We start from the raw sequence: 11166 nt of genomic DNA on the forward strand, positions 1-11166 counted from the left end.
CTGCTGTAAAGTGTGTGGGAAATAAAGACTAAATTAAATTCTGGGTTAACCTGGACTCACAAAAATTGTCTAAATTATATCTAAAAATTCAGTTCCTACCTCACAAAAACATATTTTCATGTGTATGTATGACAATATATAGGGGTTGGATTGGTAAATAGACAACTCATAGATCGTAACTATAAACAACTACAACACTATCACTTTTTCCACAATTTACAGTTCACTGGAGCACACAGTCTAGCATTCTCAGTCTACTAGACGTTTCCTGGTAACGGTTCCAACAATGGCTATTCCTCTGCCACCGGGCTCAAATCCTCTCTTCACAGACTCCCGTATAGAACTGACTAAGCTCTAACTCTGTCCCTTTTTTATAACATCTCGGCACGTACCACATAGAAACCACAGCTTTTTATCTCGTTGCTTTCGTATTTGTTGCTGCGAAAACGTATTTACCGAGCTGTTGCTCAGACGGTCGCGGTATATCCACCTATCTCGCGATCATTGCATAGTAACGGCTCTACACGCCAGAATATTTTGTATCTACTACTATTTCGAAAATCAGCTGTTAATTTTGTGTATGAAAATAATCGTTGTTTGTTCTGGTAATCATCTGAAATATTTAAATTTATTGTGTTGGAATATTGGCATAATGCTGAGAATTTTGATTTTAGAACACGAGATGTACAGTTATGATGATGGAGAATTTGGTGGAATGAAGTTTGGCAGGGGAAACCGAAGTACTCGAAGAAAACGCGCCCCAGCGCCACTTTGTCCACCACAAATCCTACTTGACTAGACCCCGGGATCGAACCCGGGCCGCCGCGGTGGGAAGCCAGCGACTAACCGCTTGAGCTATGGCGCGGCCACGGGACATAATAGTTGACAGGTTATCAATTCAGAGTTACAAATTACAACTCCAAAATTGCAGAATAAATACAAAAGAGAGTCAGTAAATAGGTCACAAATGTATATAAAACGTAAAATACGAGATATTCGAACCTGAAAAAAAGAAACGTTTATTTCTCGAGATATCTTGCACCAGCACTGATACACTCGTCCCATCGCTTTACCAGTGCCTCGAAACCCGCAGCACAGAAGTTTTTGACTGTTGTCTCAGCCACTTCTGCAACTGGTCTGGCATCATCTGAAACTTTCTAACGTCCTTGAGAGAATTTCTCGACCGAGCTGTGAACCGCTTTACGCGAAAAACACTTCCCACCATAAATAATAAATATTTTTTATGAATATGAGTTGCATTGAGACTTTTTACCCACAAAAACGCACAACAGAACACTGTTCTTCGGTAGTAAACTCTTCCGGTACGGTCGCCATTTTAACTACTGAAACCAGCCTCTGAATATGCGAATGCGCATCTGCTACCTAATCTGTCATGAAGCTTGACTGTGCTACTACATAGTGTTATTATATAGAAAACACATTACGTCCATTACAGCTGTTTTACTTCCATTTATGACCTATTTACTGACTCCCCTTCGTAATTATTTGTAATTTACGCTCCTCAACACAAAGACAGCTTTTGATATCAGTAAACATATATTCCGGAATTTTCCTGGAAGGACTAGGGAAAACCTCGGAAAACCTCAGTCCGTGTAGTTGGTCTTCTTGTCGATATTTGAGGTCAGCCCTTCCGAATGAGAAGCAATCGTCTGTAACGTTTGTTGACTCAATACTGAATAATATCTGACAGTGATGAATAGCTGTCTCGCCATACTCCAACAGTAGACCTGCCACTGGAAATACAGACTGGGCGCAATTCCTCGATCCCCGATTGCCATCATATTCTCACTAACTCTCCGTTACATAACGACGGGATTGAAGGGCTTACGTAACGTTGGTATATAATGGAACATAATTAGAGAAGTTGCAAGACCCTAGCTGCCAGTTTCTCCTCTGCTAAACCCCGTGAGCCCCAGAAGGGGGAAGTCATATGAGTTGCCTGCCAGTCTAGTCTGTTGAGCCTATTATCGTCTGAGTCCGCAAATAATCCTTCCTGCACCTCGACATTCTGACCATCACGTCGCAATACAAATTACCAGGTAACGAGCTGACATGACCCAGTTCTTAATACTAATTACAACATGATATTTTAAGATCGTCTTACTATCAATTATATACACAGGAATTTGACATACCAATAACGTATTTCAATTTAAAATCAATCAATTGTTGGTAAACGCTAGGGGCAAGAATTTTATTTTCTCCATGTCGTTCAGACCGGTTCAGGGGCCCGCCCAGTCTCCTGTCCAATGGGTACTGGGGGCTCTTTGCCCGGAGGTAAAGCGGCCCGGACGTGAAGCTGACCACTCACCTCCAGCTAGTGCCGAGATCAGGAAAACGTGGATCTATACATCCACTCCTCCATACACCTGCATGGCGTAATGCTTAATTAGTTAAACACAGGGATAATTTTACCTTTCAACTATTGGTAAACGCAAGAGGTAAATTTATCCCTGTGCCTTAGTAACTAATTAAACACAATGCCATAAATATGTATTGGGATCAATTGTATAACTCCACTCTTCCTGGAGGAGGTGAGAGGTCAGCCCAAGTCACTTTACTCCCGGGGAAAGAACTCCATTATGCACAAGAGTCTAGCAGGGCCACAGAACCGATCTGGACTCTATCTAGAAGAGAAAACCTCTTGTCCCTGCCGGAAATCGAACCCTAGTTCATCTGACTTTCACTCGTTGTCTGTGGTTATACCGAATGTTTTATCCCGGCTCCTAATATCGGAATACGATTTAATAAGGAGGAGCAACATATTTCTCTCTCAAATGATCTCTTCTCCATAGGTTTTTAAGCTGAAGTGCTCTATTTATGTGCCCCTTTCCCTTGAGTGTCACCTGCCCAGCCAATCACATCAGTCTAGATTAGTAACAATTGCAAGGCTGTTGACCTGGACAGATGTGCAACTAGAGATTCAGGGGAGCCACGACGGTGCCTCGACGCTTGCTTGAGTCTTTGGTCGCCGCCTAAACATTTCTTTTAAAGACGCTGATGTGAAGCATGAAGTTCTTAGTATAGGGTGTTTATTTTGAGACCACTGAAGTGGAAGGGTCAGCCTCTGTAAGAAATTCAGTTCTGCATTGAGACACGCGAAGCTGTGGCTGAAGAAAAGAGGAACACTGCCTCATGTCATGATTTATATCAACCTGGAAATATGTGCGGGGCCTTCCTGGAATTTGTATTTTTAGAAATGCAACCCTCACTATAACGATTCGATTTTACTCAAAATTGTTCAAGCCTGTCATAACATCAACAACTGACGGAATTTTCATGTCCCAACACTGTATTTGAGGTAAAAATATTTGTGTTGTTAAGTCAGTATTCATATTTGAAACAGCAGTATTATCATGGAAGAAAAGAGAGGTCTGTATTGCATTCGTGAGTCATATCTGCTGATTTCCCTATTTCTCACAGATTCTGTATAAATTCGGGACCCAATGAAATGCCAAGAGACACTGGCCTGACGCAGGCTGTCGATCAGTGGGCGAAGACTGAAATTTAGGACAGAAAAAGTGATTACTTTAGTCTGATTTACTATATTGAAAAAAAAAATAAAATAGGCTTGCGGTTTGTGTGTCTGTATGTAAATCCCCTTTATCGTTGCTAGGCAACAGTTGGGTAAACATGTTTACGCGGCAGAGAATACACACGGAACAATATAAGAATTCTTGGGCGCCTCTTTTTTATGCGGTCCGTGTCATATCAAAGGAAAATAGGCAATTAGGCCCTACAGGACTCGAAATAAAGATTGATTGTGCTAGCGAGAACCGACCGACCAGAATATCCTATATATTTTTATTTTCATTTAGATTACTGACTTTTGAGTAATTTGTTTAAACCATAAGATATCAATTTCTGCAGTATGTATTGATAGTCATAATACAGAACAATTTTGTCATGCTACGTTTCAAATTTCGTCAACTGTGCGTCAGACGAGCGTAAAGGGGACTGCGGATGAAGCAGCTTCGCCAACAGTTCTGTGAAGCGGTCAGTTTAATGAGCGCTGCCGACATCTCACATTCTGAAATGGTTACACTTGTTTCTTCTTCTTGTTACCTTCAGTAATGTCAGAATCAACGAAAACGTTGTTAAGTTTTGCGCTTTTATACTGTACATGTGGTGAAATATGTGATCAAATAGCGGATAATATATTCAATTTGAGCGATAATTCTTGTGATGAATAAAAAAAATAAAGTAAAGCTATCCCTGTAACAGGCCGTGAAGGCCCATAGGCTTGTGAGACGTTGAGGGTCCCACATTATCTAGACAATCGGCTCAAAGATGGCGGTAGGGTTGTCAGCCTTACGCGCCGGCCGCGCTTTACTCCCCAGGAAGATTACTTAATTAATTCCTGGAACACATTTCTGTTAGAGGCTGAGTCGACCCCAGGGCCATAGTGCGGCTGGAAGGATTAGGTCAATTGAAAAATCCAATTACCTCATCGGGACTTGAACCCACGACCTTCCGGCTTGTAGCATAACCCCTCAATCAACTACGCTACCGCGTGTTTTCCCTGTGATGATTATAATATTAAAATTTGCGAGATTTGAGGCTCTCACAACGACTATGAACATCACTTTCTTCCGGGATGTGACGCCGGCTAGTTTAGAAATCTACCAAATTATATGGGGTCACATCCCAGAAGACAACATACTCGTACATTAGATTCCTGTCAAAACAACAATTTCCAGCAGGTGAAATTTGTTGTCTAGGACGAGTCGCTTCGACGCATGTGTGCCTTTTCCAGTAACCTTTAATCTGTAACTCTTTCAAGCGTAGTTGTCGTTAAAAGAAATTCCTGCTTTTACATTTTAAAACCATGCATTCTGCCCACACACTGTATTTTTGTGTTCCGTATGATTCTCACAATAAACAGATATTATTTACAATGTGTTTCCTGTGAGGTGCGAACTGAATTTATAATATACTGCAATCTGCCCACACAGTGTATTTGTGTGTTCCGTATGATTCTCACAATAAACAGAGACTATTTCCCTAAACAGCATTAACGGTTTGCGCTTTGAAAAGGAGATGCGACATGTTTCCTGTGAGGTAGGAGCTGAACTTTCATTTTTGAAAGTATTCCCAATTTGTGGTAGTGGGGACGCGTTGGATCTCTACAGCCGCAATGCAGTGCTTGCATATTTAACTATTCTGGTGTTATTTTGTCGCTAGTGAGAATTCTGTTCATAACCATAATAAGAAAATTAATATTTTTGAACGTCCATGTGTGTAACACTGCATATGATAGAACGAAACATGTGCTTGTAACTAAACCTCACAATACTCTTATTAGTCTCTTGGTACATCAGCGTTCCTTGGCACACGGTTTGAGAAACACTGACCTGAACTTCAGACTTCAAAAGCATAACTTGGCAGTGTGGACTTATAATCAGTAATGCCTTTTACGTATATCTCTGAGGTTCGGAAGGTTAACTTCGAATTTCATCTGTAAATATTCAAGTCACATATCGAAGACATTTCAACGAGTTGAATAGGGAGGATGGGGGAAACGGAAACTTCATTGGGTTGTGATAAGACTGCAGTTTCTTTTCATGGCCTGTAGAATGCAGCTGAGTAGCTAACGTCTGTAGGCACGTCACGAACGTCACGAACGTGTTGTTATCTAAGTTCAGTTCTGTTGAGGTCAACTCAAACATTTCTTTTACCTTTCATTCACAGCCTAACCCCTTGAAGGCTGATTATAGACGGGGTTCAGACTGATAATCGGATTTATTGAGCTCTTACAACTCGTAGTTACAAGCAAGGGCTATGCTCTCACAGTTCTACACACATCACAAGTTACTGTAGAGCACACTACGTCTTCTCAGTTTGTTACAGTCTTCAGTAGTAGTTGCTTGGCAGCGGCTTTCAACGGCGGGCGTTCCTCTTCCTCTGAATTTTCGAACCGTCCCCGGCCTCAGCTATCAGCTTCTCACAGCAACAGTTCAACAACTAAACCTAAGCGGTTATCCAATTCACTCACCAACCAACTCACTCCTCATTTGATTTGCTTATAATATCTCGGCACTGACCGCACAGAAAACACCGTTCCTCTGTTTGTGTTTACTGGTCGCTGCCTAGTAACGGCCGTTGTGCAGTTGTTTATTTCGCGGTCAGTGCCCAGTAACTGGTCTATATGCCACAATATAAAAATTCAGCTCGATCCTCACAGGAGGCACACAATGTCTCCCCTATAAAGATCAACCTGTTAATGATCTTTAGGGCGAAAAAATCACTGCTTATTTTGAGAAACGTAAAAGCACACAAACACAATATCATCATCATCATCATCAGTAATCTGTCAAAACGACAGGTCCACAGTCTCTTCAAAACAATTCCTCCACTTAATGCGATCTAGAGCTTTCTCCTTCAAATGACAGTATCCTCTTCTGTCCCCAAGGTCATCCAGCATCTTCTTACGTCTTCTTCCTCGTCTTCTTGTCACTTCTATCCGCCCATCTATCTTTCCTTCGATAGCTTCTTTTAGAAGGCAGTTTCTGCGTAAAACATGACCAATCCAATTAGCCTTCCGTTTTCTTATTTCATGTAGGATATTCCTCTGCTCACTGACTCTAATTAACACTTCTTCATTTCTCACATAATCGGTCCAACTGATCTTCTCCATTCTTCTCCAACACCACATTTCGAAACTTTCCAGATGTTTCTGATTATGGGCAGAATATAGAGTAACCTACAAACTTTAGTTCAGGATGTAAGATTCTATTTCACAATAAAATAATAAGCCTTGTGCCATAGTTAAGGCGATTAAAATTTTGCTTCTTAACACGGAACTTTGGGTTTAATTCCAGGTGGCTTTATTTGAGATACATGGTGCACGAAGTCTTTCTCTGATTTTCTTCAGTTTCCCCCTACTAATCATAATTTCACCATTGCTCCATACTGATATATATATATATATATATATATATANAACGAACAGGGCTCGTCCCATATGAACTGCATCCACATTCAATATGTTCAGTCTAACTGTAACTCTTCTTGTTAGAACCAATCCATGAAACTTTGAATTAGCGTGCTTGAGAACAGGGTGATGAGGAGAATATATGTACTTAAGCGGGAAGAGCTAATAGGAGGCTAGAGAGAATGTCACAATGAAGATATTCATAATTCATTCATGTCACCAAACATTATTAGCAAGGTAATATCGAGGAGGTTATGATGAAGAGGACGTGCAGTACATATATACTCGTCAGTCTTCCAGGTGATTAAGTTCAACGGGTTTCCCCTGTTAAAATTCTCGATCTATTTCGTCGTCCAGGCAAGTGTAAAGTGCAGAGAAATGAGGTTAGGTAACTAAATTCTCTAAGAATGTACATTTTTCTTCATACTTTCATAGATAATATTTAGAATTGCGGGCCCGATATTTCGAAAAGTGCATGAATTATACGCGGACTAGACACGGTTAAGATTTAACTGTTTTTCGTCGTAACTTTCCTGAGTATATTCGTAGAACAGGGATCGGAAAACAATATGGGCTCCGGTCACGGGGGTGGAGGGGGACGGGAGGACAGAAACAGCTGCGCTGTGGACCGTATTGATCGGCTGAAACGCCGCTGCTAAGCAATTCTGAATTTACGCGATTGAACATTTAATCTCATTTAAATATGAAGCTAACAAAATCACGATAATGTTTCAAGAGCCTCTTCATCCTGATATATTATATTCCATCAAAATTGGTTTTATTGTTTTCATTCAGAACTTTTATTGCTTTTAAAGGAATTTGCTGCCGAGTAATGTTGGAGATTGCGCGCGCAAGGGCGTGAGCCCCAGGTATAACGTCGAGCTGACTCGAACGTGAGTGTATGTGCTTTTCCTTCATTTGAAAATTAAAACAAAGAACTAATGATTTTGTGACTGTTAGTCAGACTGAGTAAAACAGTGCCTGAATCGAATTAGAATTAGGTGTCGTTACCTGAAGTTGTAAGGAGTTGCAGTGACTTAATTTTATCTTGTGGACTGAGAGCAAATGGTGAGCAAGTTTGGCGTGTGACGGAAAGATTACGCAGTTCCATCTCATTTTCATTAAGAGAATTATTTGTGCCGATATTTCAAGTGTTTCATTTTAGTATACATAATATAAATATACAAAAAATCTTTGTGGTTTATGTAATTTGTCAGCTCTAAATAAAAATATTATATCTTTGTTTATGGTGTTAAATACAGCATAAATTTTATCTTATGTGAATATTTACGTGGATGTTAAAAATTTATTTCTTCAGAATATATAAACGACGGTTTTATTACAGATAAATATGAATTTTCCCTTGCTGTATGTTGTGGGATTTTGAAAAAGAGACAATATACAATTCAGACATTATTTTAAGGTTTACTGAAGCCTTTAATTGCGGGAACAAAATGAGCGGTAGGTCAGTGAATAGTAGTAGCGTTGTACTGAACACGGGAGCAGGGGGCAGCGTCCGGCAACACGCTAGCAGTGGCTTACCTAACGGAGTCAAGTTTGCCGGTGAGGAATCCAAAGACAAGATGTATGAACCGAAGCATATGAAGAAGGTTGTCAGGGTGCTCACTGTGGTCGCCTACGTCTTCACCGTGTCCCTGGCTGCGATAATGCTGTCGGTTTACTACGTCTTTCTCTGGAATCCCAAGGACGTCCCTCACCGAACAGTGCATCTAACTACTCCAACCACAGTCTCACCCCCCGGCCCTGTCTGCCCTCAGAGTGTGGGAGCATCTCTTCAGGAGAAAGAAAACATCCAAGGTAGAAATATTCAATTTAAGTTAAAAGCTTCACTGTTAACTTTGTTTGGGGGCACGCGGTAGCGATGTTGGTTGAGGTACTATGCTACATGCCGGAAAGTCGCGGGTTCGATTCCCGATGAGGCCATTGGATGTTTCAATTGACCTAATCCTTCCAGCCGCACTATGGCCTTGGGGCCGTCTCAGTCTCTAACAGAAATGAGTAGCAGGAAAGTTTTCTGGGTAAAGAGCGGCAGGCGCGTAAGGCTGACCTCACCACCATCTATGAGCCGATTGTCTAGAAAATGTGGCAGCTTCGACGTCTGACAACACTATGGGCCTCCACGGTCTGTTACAGGGACAGATNGTCATCTGTGAGAAACTGTTGCTAAGAAACGATTCGTAAATTTTTCCCATTAATGAAGAGTTCGGTCTTCTAGGATATAACGAAGCGTAGCCCGTTGAAAGTGAAGTACTTTCGTAGCTTGCATGCTATCTGTTCCACGCAGGTTTCCTGCTTGGATTATTGCCCACCCTTAAAGATGGAAGCGACATGTTCCTCCGTAATGTCGATTGCTTTCAACGGTTTACACGGCGTTATAACCCATAAGACACAGTAATCTTCATAACCACAGGTGTGAAAACCTCAAATCCTACATTCCCATTTATTTCAACAGTAGCTTGAATTTGATGCAAGTTAAGGCACGTGGGATTTATGGCGAACAAAGTGACATTGTGGCAGATTTTCTTCTGGTAGTTTAGTTCCCCTATCACTTATCAATCTACAGATGGCTCCACATTCATTAATCATCCTTAACAAAGATGCTATATATAGTATTACTGACAGCAGTGTTTAATTACAACATTTAATAAATTACAATTAGGTTTTACCACGGTTCTATGAAGATTTATATTGTGGTCTTCTGGGACATGATATCGTATAAAATAATACATGGGTACCAACATTTCGGAGGAAAATGTCGCCTCCACGTTTCTAATCGGAAACCACTCCCATAACCAATATAGTTTCACACACCATAAGCGATGCATGAGAAAACAAGAAGATATAGGAAGAACCAATTGACTACTCCAATTTTATACGACACGGACTGCATAGAAAACGACTTCTCCAGCGATACGTTGTTGCCGCGGGAACTTCTTTACCAAATTGATATCTAGCAACGATAAGGGGATACACAGACACGAGTCCAATAATTCTTCTACTGTTGTCTGTTTTCCTTGCCGCGGGAACGTGTTTACCATGGCATTGCCTAGCAACGAAAGGAGGGATACATTTTACCGAGCCGTTGCCTAGCAACGATAGGGGATACACATAAAGACACACAGACTGATGGGAGGTATTTATGGAGTACGTCGTTGAGATGGGCTCAGCTGTCATGATACGTATACATACCAAGTTTCACAAAGATTGGTTGAAGCATCTAAAATTCAATAAGGGGGTTACAAACACACAGTATGGAGATCGCATAAGCCCACTTTAGGAAAGTAGGCTAAATATAAGGATTTACTTCAAGCGGAGAGAAGAAGATCTGAAAAGTTGATTTTATAGGAGATGCTGAGTATACACTCGCTAATTCGGTTACGGTTAATCGGGGTCAAAATATGAGGAATGTTGTTCAGAGTCGAGTAAGGTAAACTTGTCTCTGTGCTTAACTAATTAAGCACTACGCCATGAAGGCATAGGGAGGAGTGGATGTACAGATCCACGCTTTCTTGACCTCGGCACTAGTTGGAGGTGAATGGTCAACTTCACGACCCGGTCGCTTTACTCCCAGGGAAAGAGCCCCTGTATCCATTGGATAGGAGGTTGGGTGGACCCCAGAACCGGTCTCGACGACGTGGAGAAGAGAAAATTCTTAACCCTACCTGAACTCGAACTCCGAACCCTCTGTCGTCCAGCCCTTAGCCAGTTGCTATACTGACTGAGCTATTCCGGCTCCTGTTCACAGTTGAGTACATACTTTAAAAGACACATTTCATTTAGGAAGGCAGATGAGTCACTTCTCTGTTCAGACAAAACTTGACAGTTTCTTCAAACCTGCATTATTACGTTCAAAAACAAGTACAGCTTCTGAGTCTTGTATCGATGAATAAATGTATTCTTTTACAGTTTTTAAATAAAGGCTTTACAGTAGTGGTGTTGGAGTAGGATGGAGAAGATCAGTTGGACCGATTATGTGAGAAATGAAGAAGTGTTAATTAGAGTCAGTGAGCAGAGGAATATCCTACACGAAATAAGAAAACGGAAGGCTAATTGGATTGGTCATGTTTTACGCAGAAACTGCCTTCTAAAAGAAGTTATTGAAGGAAAGATAGAGGGGCGGATAGAAGTGACAAGAAGACGAGGAAGAAGACGTAAGAAGATGCTGGATGACCTTGGGGACAGAAGAGGAT

Source organism: Cryptotermes secundus, unplaced genomic scaffold, assembly GCF_002891405.2.
Source record: "Cryptotermes secundus unplaced genomic scaffold, Csec_1.0 scaffold66, whole genome shotgun sequence".
NCBI classification, from domain to species: Eukaryota; Metazoa; Arthropoda; class Insecta; order Blattodea; family Kalotermitidae; genus Cryptotermes; species Cryptotermes secundus.